The sequence below is a fragment of the Lampetra fluviatilis genome, chromosome 36 (genome assembly GCF_964198595.1).
Source record: "Lampetra fluviatilis chromosome 36, kcLamFluv1.1, whole genome shotgun sequence".
In the NCBI taxonomy this organism is placed as follows: Eukaryota; Metazoa; Chordata; class Hyperoartia; order Petromyzontiformes; family Petromyzontidae; genus Lampetra; species Lampetra fluviatilis.
This window is the reverse complement of record NC_136310.1, coordinates 3844334-3857230: the sequence shown is the minus strand read 5'-3', so window position 1 is coordinate 3857230 and position 12897 is coordinate 3844334.

Sequence of the window (12897 nt, the reverse complement as noted above, 5' to 3'; positions counted from 1 at the left end):
AAGTCAACTCAAGCCCACAGATTACTGCATCTGTTATTTCCATAGTTCCTGTCTACACAGAGGGGGGGGGAGTTGAGGCTGATGCTGACCAGTCACTCTCCATATGCCGTTCTCTAACAGTTGTTCACGAAGTGCGTGCGGCTGGACCGTCCACACGTCTGAATGGAGGGTGAAACGATGCGTGTACAACATTTGGTACAGGCAACATCCAAAGTTTCCCGCAATTAAACATTTATTGGATACAAATAGTTAATTTCACCCCTGTACGGCCATACAAAAAAATATGAAACCAGATTATGTATTTAATTAAAATAACACCATCCCTTTTGTCATGTTAGGAATAACCAAAAAAGCAACAATGAAAGCTTCATTCAATGAAGCCATTAAACGAAAGACACCTTCTTTAATTCAGAAATCATCATTACCTTCAAGACCGTGCATTTAAAATGTACGTTCATTACTTAAACCGTAATAACAATCGCGTGGTTTTTTTTGCTATGTGTTCATTCATTATCGTGGTCTCCTGAAATGTGAGATAAATTATGTCGGGAGCAGCTTGCACCTCTTCCATAATAATAATAACAACAACACTAACGTAAGGAAACATTCAAATGGAGTACCGCTCTGCCCATTCAGCTCACTTGAGGGTGGGGATGGGATAGTTTGGGGGGAAAAGCAGCGACCCGATGAAACCCCCCCCCCCCCATTCCACCTAAGAACCATTTGTCAACCGATGATTTGGGCTTAGCTGCTGCCCATATGCTGTGAAGGTCGTGTCGAAAACAAAAAGTGGGAGATTCTTCGGCAGAGAAGAGGGAAGAGCCGGCGAGCTCATCCGGACTTGCGGGCACTGAAAACCACGTGGGTATGGCGGCGCGCAAGCCGCTCGCTCTCGCCTCGCCGCATGGGAGCTGTCGCGCGGGGCTTTTAACGAGGGTGCCGCCAGGAATGAGTTCACCGCAGAGAATGTGGCTCGTCGCCGCTTTAGCTCGAGCGATTTGGAGCACGTCGAAGGTGACCGTGACGCTTGCCCGTGCGAGCGATGAGTCCGACGGGTATGAATGCCCGGGGCTTGCGACAAAACGAGCAATGCTTATAAGGGGTGAGGAACACAAATGAGCGTACCGAATGCTCTGCCTTATCGTGTCAATTCAACGTTAAATAATTGTCGTCATATTCGGCATCAGCGATTGTGTATTCACTGCTGTATTATACCGTACGTGAACTGGCTTCATTGTTCCATCTCTGTGGTAGTCGCACTATTGGACGCCTTCCTTGGCCAAATGATATTGATCTTAATAAAATAGAAGGTTGATAATTCACTATGTAACACGATTTTTGTTCCAGGGTAGTAAGTGTTATTTTCTTCTTGCTTATGCCTCAAAAGTATAGAAAATGGCTTATTCCCCAGAAACCTTGCTTTTGTGACCAGGAGTTTACGTGAAGGAATGACATATGCACACGTTTTCTCATTGAAAATAGGTAAATTTCAAAATATCACTGTCCTGATCACAAAAGCAAAGTTTGTGGAAAATAATAGCCATTTTCTGTACTTGAGGGATAAGCAATTAGAAAATAACTCTTAATACCCGGGAACAAAATATATATATTTTTTATATTTTGTTACATAGTGAATCACACTTCCGATGAGAACGGTTGGCTATGTATGGTGCGAAAACAAGTTCTACATACATACATTATAAAAATGAATAAGTGAAGTCATTTTCACCCCTTGCTGATAGCAACATGAGTAGTGCTACACTGCCGAGAACGTTGCATTAACCTTAATTTTGTTTGTCTTGTGATTGTGAATGGATAACAGTTTTCTTTGTGGAACGCTTTAAACAAGGCAGTTTTGGCTAATATTTTTCACGGCGTTAGCAGAAAATCATAACGTGCAAAATGTGTAGTACTCTATGCGTTGGTGTGTTTTTGAATGTTCATAATACATGGATTATGTGAAGACAACACAGGTGCACATAGAGAAATATGTCAGTAAGAATCATTGTATTTATTTATTTATTGTAATACATTCCCTGTTATTTTTTTCATAATTTTTTCTGCAGCAAAACGCTCGACTCACAATTGTAAACTCGTAAGTTTCAACCTAGCTACTGGTCCCTCAGCGGTCCAAAAAATTAGTGTTTTACTTGGAAGTCAAATGTGTTTTTTTTTACGGTGAGAATCCACCTGCCATAGGAATGTGGAATGTCGACAAATTATTTAGGGCTGTTAATGTAGTTCAGGACCAACCAACACTTCATTAAGGGGGATACTATTTTGACCACATATTCCAGAGAACAAGGGATTACATTCACTGCTTGAATGCACCATAATTTGTACGCTTTGTTAGCACCGTCACGTCACGCAATTTTCCAGTCCATACCCATAAAATATGTAAAAAAATATACATAAAGAACCATTTAGAACCACATTACTGCATTCTACCAAATGAGTCCCTTTTTTACGCAATTGTAAAACGATAATTATAATCATTTAAGACGCATTCCTTTTTTTAAACACAAATTCTAAAATGCTCTAAGCATTGTCGAGTACGTGATGTATTTAATGTGGGTGGCACTTTCCACGCTGCATTAGCACCGTGGAATTGATGCATTTTCGAGACAGCCAGTTCATTTTGAAAACAAGAATTCGTGTTAATGGACACAGGGTCAGAACCAAACATTTTTACGGAGTCCCTTATAATGAAAGCTTTCCAAATGTACAGATAAATTGCAAATTAGAGTAGGAGCTGTTCTAATTGATTCTGAATAACTGTGCCAATTGCAATTTACAGTCACTATTCCAGAGTATTTTTTGAGTAGCACTGTCACTCAATAATTTTAACCAAATGGGATTCCTTGGAATTGATAATGGACATTAAAAATTCACTGAACGTTGCTTGAATTTGATTGATGGTAAAGAGACTAAATTGAGCGTTTTATATCTTAATAAGGTACATTCTGATTTTTATTCGCGTCATACCGAGAATTACACGCGTTTCTTTTGCAGAGAGACTGACCCATTAAGTTTATACACTGAATACAGCTCTCCGATGTGTTTTCGGGTTGTCCTGCGTGTTGTTTGGCATGATGTCCGACGTTTCGCTGCTTTAGGAACTTCATTAAAAAAAATAACGCTTGGAACATCCCGAAAAATTAATGAGTTATACAGCACAGCCTCAAAGAAACATAGAGAGAAAAAGGTGGAATACAGTCTGTATCTAAATTACATAATTCACAAGGCATAGGGTCCAGTTGATCGCAAATGATTATCAACAACAATTAGTTATATCTCCCAGGCAATGTTGTTTGAACAGAAAAATAAGATCGTAAGGAATTTGGAGTTTCATATTCTTCATGTGAATTCCTTCTAAAACCAAATGGGAAACAACCTGGAGGTTAAGAACATTTGACCTTGCAATCACATTCTGTGCACACTGCAATTGCCAGAATGCAAGTGCACGCATACGATAAGAAAATAAACATTATTTCACATCGGGTGTGTTGCCAAGACTATCAAAGCCAACCTAAGACTTATTGAGTTCCACTGGTTCAGTGGAAGTGCCCAGAACTTAAACATCCAAACAAATCCCACTATGCTTGCATAACCACTAGCAAGTAGCGTCGGCAGTCTAGGAATTTGTGCATGGGCCAAAGCAAAAATTGGTACCACCAAAGCGAGCAAAACTTTAGTTATACAGATGTATTTACGTAGCCATTGCGAGTTCATAATTTAAGAACGTACATTTTCCAAATAGTTATCACATAATTCGCTGTTATTGGCCATGAAAAGTTATTGGTGTCTTCAACTTGTCAAGAAATTGCCCAAACATCTGAAGCAAGACGACTTTGTAAACCAATCTTCAAGACTCGGTGAGGCTATGGCACCTCAGGTGGTACCGACAAGTGAGATCTGGTCTTTGCCATTGTGCTCAGCCACATCCACTTCAACCCCTCCACAAATCCTCCTTGTTGAAGACTGGTTGAGATATCACTCTTTACAAATGTTTGCTATTGCTTGGAATCAAAATCTGGTTGCTAGGTTTTGTTGGGCAATATGTTAACGACTACACTACCACTCCCACTCTGTAAAAATATATTACAACCGTTCCTGAAGTCACTGCTTTAGAGATTTGCTTTTGAATGTACGTAATTCATATATGATAGTCTATGTAATGTATGGTGTGGAGTGGTGGCGCAGTGGTTAGCTCACTACAGTGGTTAACATCAATGGCGAGTCCTGGGCTCAACCCTTTCACCAGCCTGTACTGACCAGCATGAAAAAGTATGGTCAAACAGCAATCATGAACAACATAGTGTGGTAAGGTTTTCATCCAGCCGTGGATTGCCAAAGAATTGTTATTAATAATAATCATATCCACTAAATAATAGGAGTCCTGTACCAATACTATATTTATGTTTCAAAGGCCTCTAGTTAATACAATACATGTTCAATCAACGCTTCAGTCTTTGAAATGGTGAAACTAATATAGCAACAATGATTTGAAGTCAGATTTCTGGCCAGTTGATGCTGGAATTCAAACGGTTGTCACACAATAGGAAGGTCATGAGTTAAAATCCTGGTTTTAGATTGACTCAGTCTATCACCTCTCTGAGGTTTGTAAAAATCAATATTTCGCACAATTTTCTTGAGAGTCTGCAATAGTGGAAATGTGGAATGTTTAATTTCCACTGCAGTGTTGATGAGTGGCAGCCCCAATGGCTCACTCGTACCGAGTATTGAAACACTTTGACTTGACTTTTGACTGGTGCACTTACATGTGCGGCTGTTCGTCGCATCCTGTTATTTGTAAAGTAAATAGAAAAATGTACGCTGCAGCAGTAATGGAATTTATTGCTTTAATAAATCTGATCTCTGGCAATATGACACACGGCACATTCTTCAAATTGAGTTTATTTTGAAATGCCTGGCCCTTCCAGGCGCATAGATCTCATTATTGTAACATCTCAATTCCTCTTCATATGCACATTCTTTTTGTTAAGGCACTCTTCCACCTCCAACCCAGCTTATATATAAGCTCCTAGCTTGGTAGTGTCTCATTCTTCACCTGAAGACGGCTGCTTGCGTTGTAGCCGAAACGTCGTGAGAATTATTTTATTTTATTATGTTTTATTTTTATTATTTTATTACTTCCCTTCTACGTGACTTTACCGAAAGAACCAAGAAGATGAATCCCTGCAGTCACGAAAGCTTTAAATCGAAAAAAAATCTCATTAATGCTATTTGTTTGTATATCGGAACTGGCACTACAGTGCTCTACAAGCCTCGTACCCCACTCTCATTAGGTCTCTTAACGCAGAGCCTTTATAATAAAAACAAGCACGTTTTCCCTGCAGCATATCACGTTTGACCAAGGAATGTACGAAAATGTCATCCAAGCAAAACACGGCAAACTTTTTTTCCACTTCAATATACACTTTGTAATAATTTCACTTCAAATGTACTGTAGCTAGGCAGACACAGATACGCGCAAAGCCTGTTAGTGTATCCATTACCGTGTTCTATCCACTGCTGGATGGAGGCCATCACTATCCCCAAGGGTCTTTTTGCATTCAACAACCCACCGGTCCATGAGCTCTCTCTATTCTTTCTTTCGGCTTCAATTCTGTCACAAGTATTATCCATTGGCCACTGGGCAATTATCCCTTCTGTGCAGTGTCTTATCCAAGTGAAGTGCAACCATACATAGTGAACCGCCCATGGAAGCAAATGTCATGGAACTACCTCTGAGATGCCTTCAAGTCACCGCTGGTCCACAGAGAAGTGGGACGCACTTTCGCACCTGTTCTGTATATGAGTGTAATTATCATTGCATGGAATTTCGATTTAAAGCTTTCGTGACTGCAGGGATTCATCTTATTGGTTCTTTCGGTAAAGTCACATAGAAGGGAAGTAATAAAATAATAATAATAAAAAATAATAAAAAATAAAACATAATAAAATAACATAATAATATAATATAATAATATAATATTATTATAATGTTTTATTTTGTATTGTTTTGTATTATTTTATTACTATCATTGCATGCTCAATATTTGATTGCCAAATCTATTATGTAACCAAATACATAATTAAACCAAGTTTAATTACATATTTTTTGTAGGGTTAATTTGGTGACTGGAACTTGAGAACTCGGTTTAATCAGAGGCAACTACTTGGATTCAAACCTACGATCTCTATGGTGGTAGATCACCCATCTGACCCCTGAGCCATCTGATCATCTCTATGAATTTGAAACATAATTAATCCAGTATTGAGCTTTAAGGAAACTAAATAGTGGGATGCACATTCAGAAATGACTCCCAGCATAAGCAACGCACTGCCCTTAAAAATATATCTCGTAATATGTTATAACATCAGCAAGACTCATTCTATGATAACAATTGCATGCTCATGAATCTCTCGCTCCCGATGTCATATCTGGAATGCATAATTTACTGCACAGTCCGTGTCTGATTTCTGGAGAGCGTGCCACATTTGTATTGACGATCGCTTGTAAAGTGGACAGCAGCGAAAATTGGCATGAAATGGAATGTAATTAATAACGCATTCTCAAGGACGAATTTCCCCGATCGATGTTTGATTTTTTTTTTTCTATAACAACCTTGGGTGATGAAATTGACCTCGAATGCAACTCTATTTATAAAATGACAGTCGTGTAGATACATATTTACGTTTATTGAGACACGCCATCATGGTTCAAAGCCCGAATGAAACGAAAAAAGTGTTCTTCACTCTGCACAAATTGGCATCATCGGGGCGATGCCTATCAATGTTGCTGGTCTTCAACAGGAGTCTCTTACTTAATACAGCAATCGTGCTGTGACGGTTCCACCTGAAGACGGAAGCTTGTGTTGCCTCCTAAACGTCGTGATTTTTATTTTATTTGTATTTTACTATTATTAATTTTAATTTTCAATTTTTTACCTACGTGACTTTACCGAAAAAACCTAAGAATAGGAGTCACACGTATCGATAGTTTTAATTAATGTTGACTTTTCAAGCGGGCATACCTCTATTTTAATTCAAAACCTTGCGGTTGTGAGATTGGTGTTCTTCCACAGTGCCAGAGTAGTTATAGTTACTTTAAGCATCATCATCAGACTTGTTCAAATTCTGTGGAAATCCGACTAATGCAGAAATTCTGTCAGAGTGTGAAAACAATATTTTTCAATTATTCTCACCATTTATAGCCATGTTAAATTAGCAGTTTCGTTTCGTTATTTACACTCTTTGCAAGGATGCTCATGATTATTTTGAGTTATATATTTCAAGAAGATGCTTTCGAGCAACAGACTATTCTACGTAATATGAACACTTTTTCTTGAATTTGATTATCCAGGAAAACGTCACCGAGTCTTGAAGATCGGCTTACAAAGGATTCTTACTTCATGTGTGTGATCGTTTACTTGTTAATGTTTTTGCTTTTCTTTACGAGGGAAGGCACCAGAGGCCCATCAAAATACAGTGAGAAGAGCACACCCAACTGCGGCACAGATGAACCACGGAAATCTACTTGCTGTACTGCCTCCTACACTTGAGTGTGAAATCTGCATATTAACGATGAACAACATCACAAATGAAAAGCGATTATTGCCAGCGAGATACACGCATCTAATTGTGCACTCGAGAATTATAATCTTACGTGAATTTTAAACTCGTGCACTTAACCAGAACGGCAGTAAACTACATAAGAGGCAGACGATAAATGTGTAAAGGAAACACGACAGAGACAAAATGCATGAGACGAGTGAAACGGATGAGAGAGAAAGCTTAAGAAACAGAGAAAACATACGAGACAATACAAATGAGACAGACAGAATGCATGACACAGAACATATCAGCCACGACAGTGGAAACATCACGAACAAAACTCGATTCTTGACTTGAATCATAAAAACGAATTGTGACAATACACCTACTGACGGCTGGGGCCGGTGCAGTCGTTGCAGCGTTATTTTGTCCAACCCACACGATGACCCCTTCTCTTCATGATCCACAAACTCCTCCTGCAAGTAGCTGCAATGACGGGTGTGCATCATCACAACCATAGCCACCCATTATAACAATTCAAAAACATGTGCACACTTTTTGAAAGTGATGCAACTGCAGCACACGGTGATTAATGCGCCCGCCAAAAGCGCAATTCAGACGCATGCTAATTCGAGTACTTTAATTTCACCCATCATTTCTCCTAGCGTGGGCCTCGGAGAGATCACGCCTGTGTAACTAAGGCCATTAATTTTCATTGCAGAATATGAGCCCTCTCATCCGGTTGGGCGGACCTGTGGTTGGAGCATGTGACTCGATCAGACATTTGCCAATTCGAATCCCGACTGGGGATCAACTCGGCCGATCATCCCCTGACGGTGTTGATAAAATAAGTACCACTTTTACCTATATATGTATAAAACCGGCCAAGTCTAAATTTGAGGGTGAGTGTTTTTGTAGAAGCCCCCACAATGGGCGCCACAATGGCAAGATGTTAACTACCTCGCCTGATATACAGCAGGACGTGGGTTCAATCCCGACGCCTGTATGTTTACAATTTGCATGTTCTCCCTGTGGTCGCTTGGATTTTTCTCTGGGTCCCTTGGTTTTTCACTCCACATTTAGAAACACGTGTTTCGAGAATGTGGCTGCTATACATTGCCACGTGATAAGCCACTTCGTTGCGCTATCATTTGTGGCCGGGTCGCTTCTGAAAAAGAGCTACGCAGTTCTGTGGGCCTTACCTGGTAAAATAAAACGTTGTTGTTTTGAGATATTTGGCTAATTATATTTAAATAAATGTTGCTTACATGTGTAATGTCCCAATTCACAGTCACAAGTAGGAGGCACTCTCTCTGTTATTCCGGCCTTCACAGCTATAGGAGATAGCTACATACCGGGTCAGGACAGCCAACATGCTTCCAAACCCACTGCTCAAAGAGGCGAAGACCACGACGACAGCATCACGACGAGTTTCACTCCCGATCACAGCAGCCCCGACTATGAGTCGGGGCTCGCCTTTTATCCTCCCCAGCGTGACCAGGCTCCGCCCTCGACCACGCCCCCTCTGGATCCAATCAGAAGGCTCAGGGCTTCGCCCACGGGTCCAACTGGTAGAACGGACTGATACCCCCAATCCCATTGTTTGCCAGTCCCCAGCGCTCCGTGCTCCAGTGACCCATTCTATGTCACTACACGTGTGTGTGCGTGTGTGGATGGAAACCACAGTAACTGAAGAAAACCAAATAAGGGTGTGAGGGGGAAAAAACAAACACTCAAAGCTCTGCACAGGTGGGTCATTTTAAACCTAGTTGCCGCACTGCCATCTCTTAACCACCTCGTAGTTCATTTGGTCTGTGAGTTTCACAAATCTCCATGCAATCCACTAACCTGTGCATCCAAACTTCATAGCCTCGTCGCCCTAAAAGGCTTTCAATATATTTTTTTCCCACGTAAAAAATGATTACGACACTTTGTGCATAGCATAATATATTCTGCCGTCTTCTGGAAAAAACTGACACCTGTCACGTGAATGTAGAATTTCCTCTCCTGCCTCTTGGCAGCAAATAGAGTTGAGTGCTGGCTGGGGAGATCCCACAATTCATACTTTATTGACATATACCAAAGAAGAATGTGTTTTATTGTAAATTTAGTATTATTTAGTATGGCCCTATCTTAAAAAGCTTCATATTGTCGGAACCCCATCCCAGGGAAATGTCTCGCTCCACCTCTCACCCCATGCTAATTTGAATGGGATGATGTTTATAACTAACCTAAGATGTTTAGAACTAAGTTAGGATGTTTTGAACTAACCTAAGATATTTTGAACTAACCTAAGAAACCTAAGATGTGTAGAACTAACCTAAGACTGTACACGCTTTACTTTGAAAAATACATAAAAAATTATATTTTATATCTTCTGTTGATTTCACAGACACTGCACCTCTGATTGGCACAGTTGGCTGTGTACGGTGTGAACGAAGTTCAACATACATGAGGGAAGTATCTCGTGTATATTGAATCGGTTTAAATTGTTTACTTTGTTTACAAAGAAAACGTCTGGCTATTGAATGAATGTGATTGAAAGTGAAAGCAATTGGCTTTGGGGAAGGGAAAACAGAACTTGAATTATCCCCAAAACACCGACACCTGCCAATAACAAATGACGTAAGGTTCAACTCAGGCAGTCACACAGTGACTCACTGGAGCAAGTTATTCAAATTAGAGATGCCCCTCTGTGACTCCGTGAAATGATTATGAGAACTGCACAAATGTCATTTAGTCTGGAATATTTGCCAGCTTCTGACATACTCGTGTTGATTGACAGCCTGTAGCATACAACATATGTGCTGTTTGTTTTGCTTGTTTTAACCTTTTTTTTCATTATGTTGTTTTATTATTTACGTCACAATGCTTTTGAATTTTTTAATTACCATAAATTTAGATGTCCATTGGCTATAACTGCAGCAGCAATTCTTAATAATGGAATATAATTACTCATTCAGATACTTTACTATAATTTCAGTCATTACGTCAATTCGTTTGGGACTGTAATAAGTGGAGCTAATGTTTACATGTATTTAACTCTACGTATTAATCTTTATTAAACTAATTTAATCATCCTCCTACATTGTCTATCCACTGCTGGATGAAGTCTTCCCATTACTTAGTGCATCTCTCCTCATCACCTCATCCTTGCAAATTTAAAGATCCCCCGTATAGCCTCAGAATCAGAATCAGAAAGGGTTTTATTCGCCATGAATGTTCGCACAGACAAGGAATTTACTTTGGCCGGAAGGTGCATACATTCAACATTTAGGAATCTTAAATCTTAAATAAGTGGTTTACAAGTCTAACTATACTAAAGGTACAAGTCTAACTAATACTAAGGAGCTAAAGTATGTAAAAATTGAATAAAATAAAATCTAAAACTATACAATAGCTATAATATACAATATAAAATGACAAAAATGAAAATAGGGTAGCATAGTGCAAATATGGCAGGGTGTCATTGTGTAGATATTGTGTTAAAGTCAGTTTGAGTGTTAAAGTCAGTTTGAGCGTTAAAGTCAGTTTGAGCGTTAAAGTCAGTTTGAGTGTTAGGAAGTCAGTTTGAGCGTTAAAGTCAGTTTGAGTGTTAGGAAGTCAGTTTGAGTGTTAAAGTCAGTTTGAGTGTTAAAGTCAGTTTGAGCGTTAAAGTCAGTTTGAGCGTTAAAGTCAGTTTGAGTGTTAGGAAGTCAGTTTGAGTGTTAAAGTCAGTTTGAGTGTTAAAGTCAGTTTGAGTGTTAGGAAGTCAGTTTGAGCGTTAAAGTCAGTTTGAGTGTTAAAGTCAGTTTGAGTGTTAGGAAGTCAGTTTCAGCGTTAAAGTCAGTTTGAGTGTTAAAGTCAGTTTGAGCGTTAAAGTCAGTTTGAGCGTTAAAGTCAGTTTGAGTGTTAGGAAGTCAGTTTGAGCGTTAAAGTCAGTTTGAGCGTTAAAGTCAGTTTGACCATTGGGGCAAGTGTTGTTAACGGGCACCTTTTTGAAGGCCAACGTGGCACACGAAGGTTTGGGTGGTCGGCACCACGACCATGCGGTTGTGGCCATGCAACCAAAACTCTGGAACATATCGTGAACCACTTTAGTCTGCAAATTCTACAATTGAAGAATCGCAAAATGCCACAAACTCTCTCTTCTCATGGCTAGCAGACATTGGCATTCACCTCCCGAGCACGTTGCCGTCATACACAAGAGTAGAATAGAATCATCGTAGCGGGAAAAACTGGTCTCCATTGCAATAATTTTGATTTTCCACCACTGGCTGAAGACTGCCATCGGAGATTAGCAGGACCTATGAACATTGAGCCAGACTGAATGTGTTTTTTTAATGGCACTTCTAAACCTAAAGGAATAATCTTTATATGAAAATCTAGTTAATATACATTATATACTGAAATGTAATCTCATATATTTTGAAGGTTGTGCTTCTTGACACTACTGATATTGCAGTTTTCCAAAGCGACAAAAAATTAGTATGGGTCACCAAGCATCATAATCACTTTGGAATGTCGTTGCCTAAAGGTTACGGCTGACTCATGGATTTCCATCTCTGTCAGACATGCTCCAGAAATTCCATTTTCATGGCCAGCCTTGGAAAGGTACAGCAATGAGTGGCACGCCATTGTCAAAATACCATAGCGGTTCTTGAATTGCATATTCCATTTCAAGACAATACCGAGTGTGCATTTCTGCTTTGAATTTTTTGGGTTGATTGCAAAAGTGGTGTGGTGGAATGGTGGCACAATGGTGAGTACAGTGCAACGTGAACCCAGCCACCTGAGTTTGATCAATGAGTGGCAAGTAATATGAACCTCGATGGAATGCCACACGCCATCCCTCCACCAATCCGCAATGATGAGCATGGTGAAGTATGGTCAAAACTCCCATTACTACTGTGGCATAGGAAGGCCTCAATTCAGTACTAGATTAATGTTTATTGACTATACAATATAACGTGCATTGGAAAAAAAAGTTAAGCATATTGCTTAAGCCTACAAACATCCAATTGCGTTCCCAATATTGGCAGGACCGCCACTGGATCCTGCCAATTCATTCTCGGAACTTGTATTTGTGTCAAATGAAGTGAAAACGCGTAATTAACTTGATAGGATGTTCATTTATGTAGTCTTTAATGACTGGGCTAAGACCATTCACTTGCTCCACTTAAGAATCGACTTGGTCATAAGTGTCTGAAACGAGACTTCCCATGGTGCCCCCCCCCCCCCCCCCCTGAGCCACGTGACCTAAATTATGGAGTTAATAATATGGAATTAAAGTCCAAATAGTCATTCATGCAGCAAAGCTGAAACGAGGCAATAAAATGTGAGTCCCTTACTTGGCAA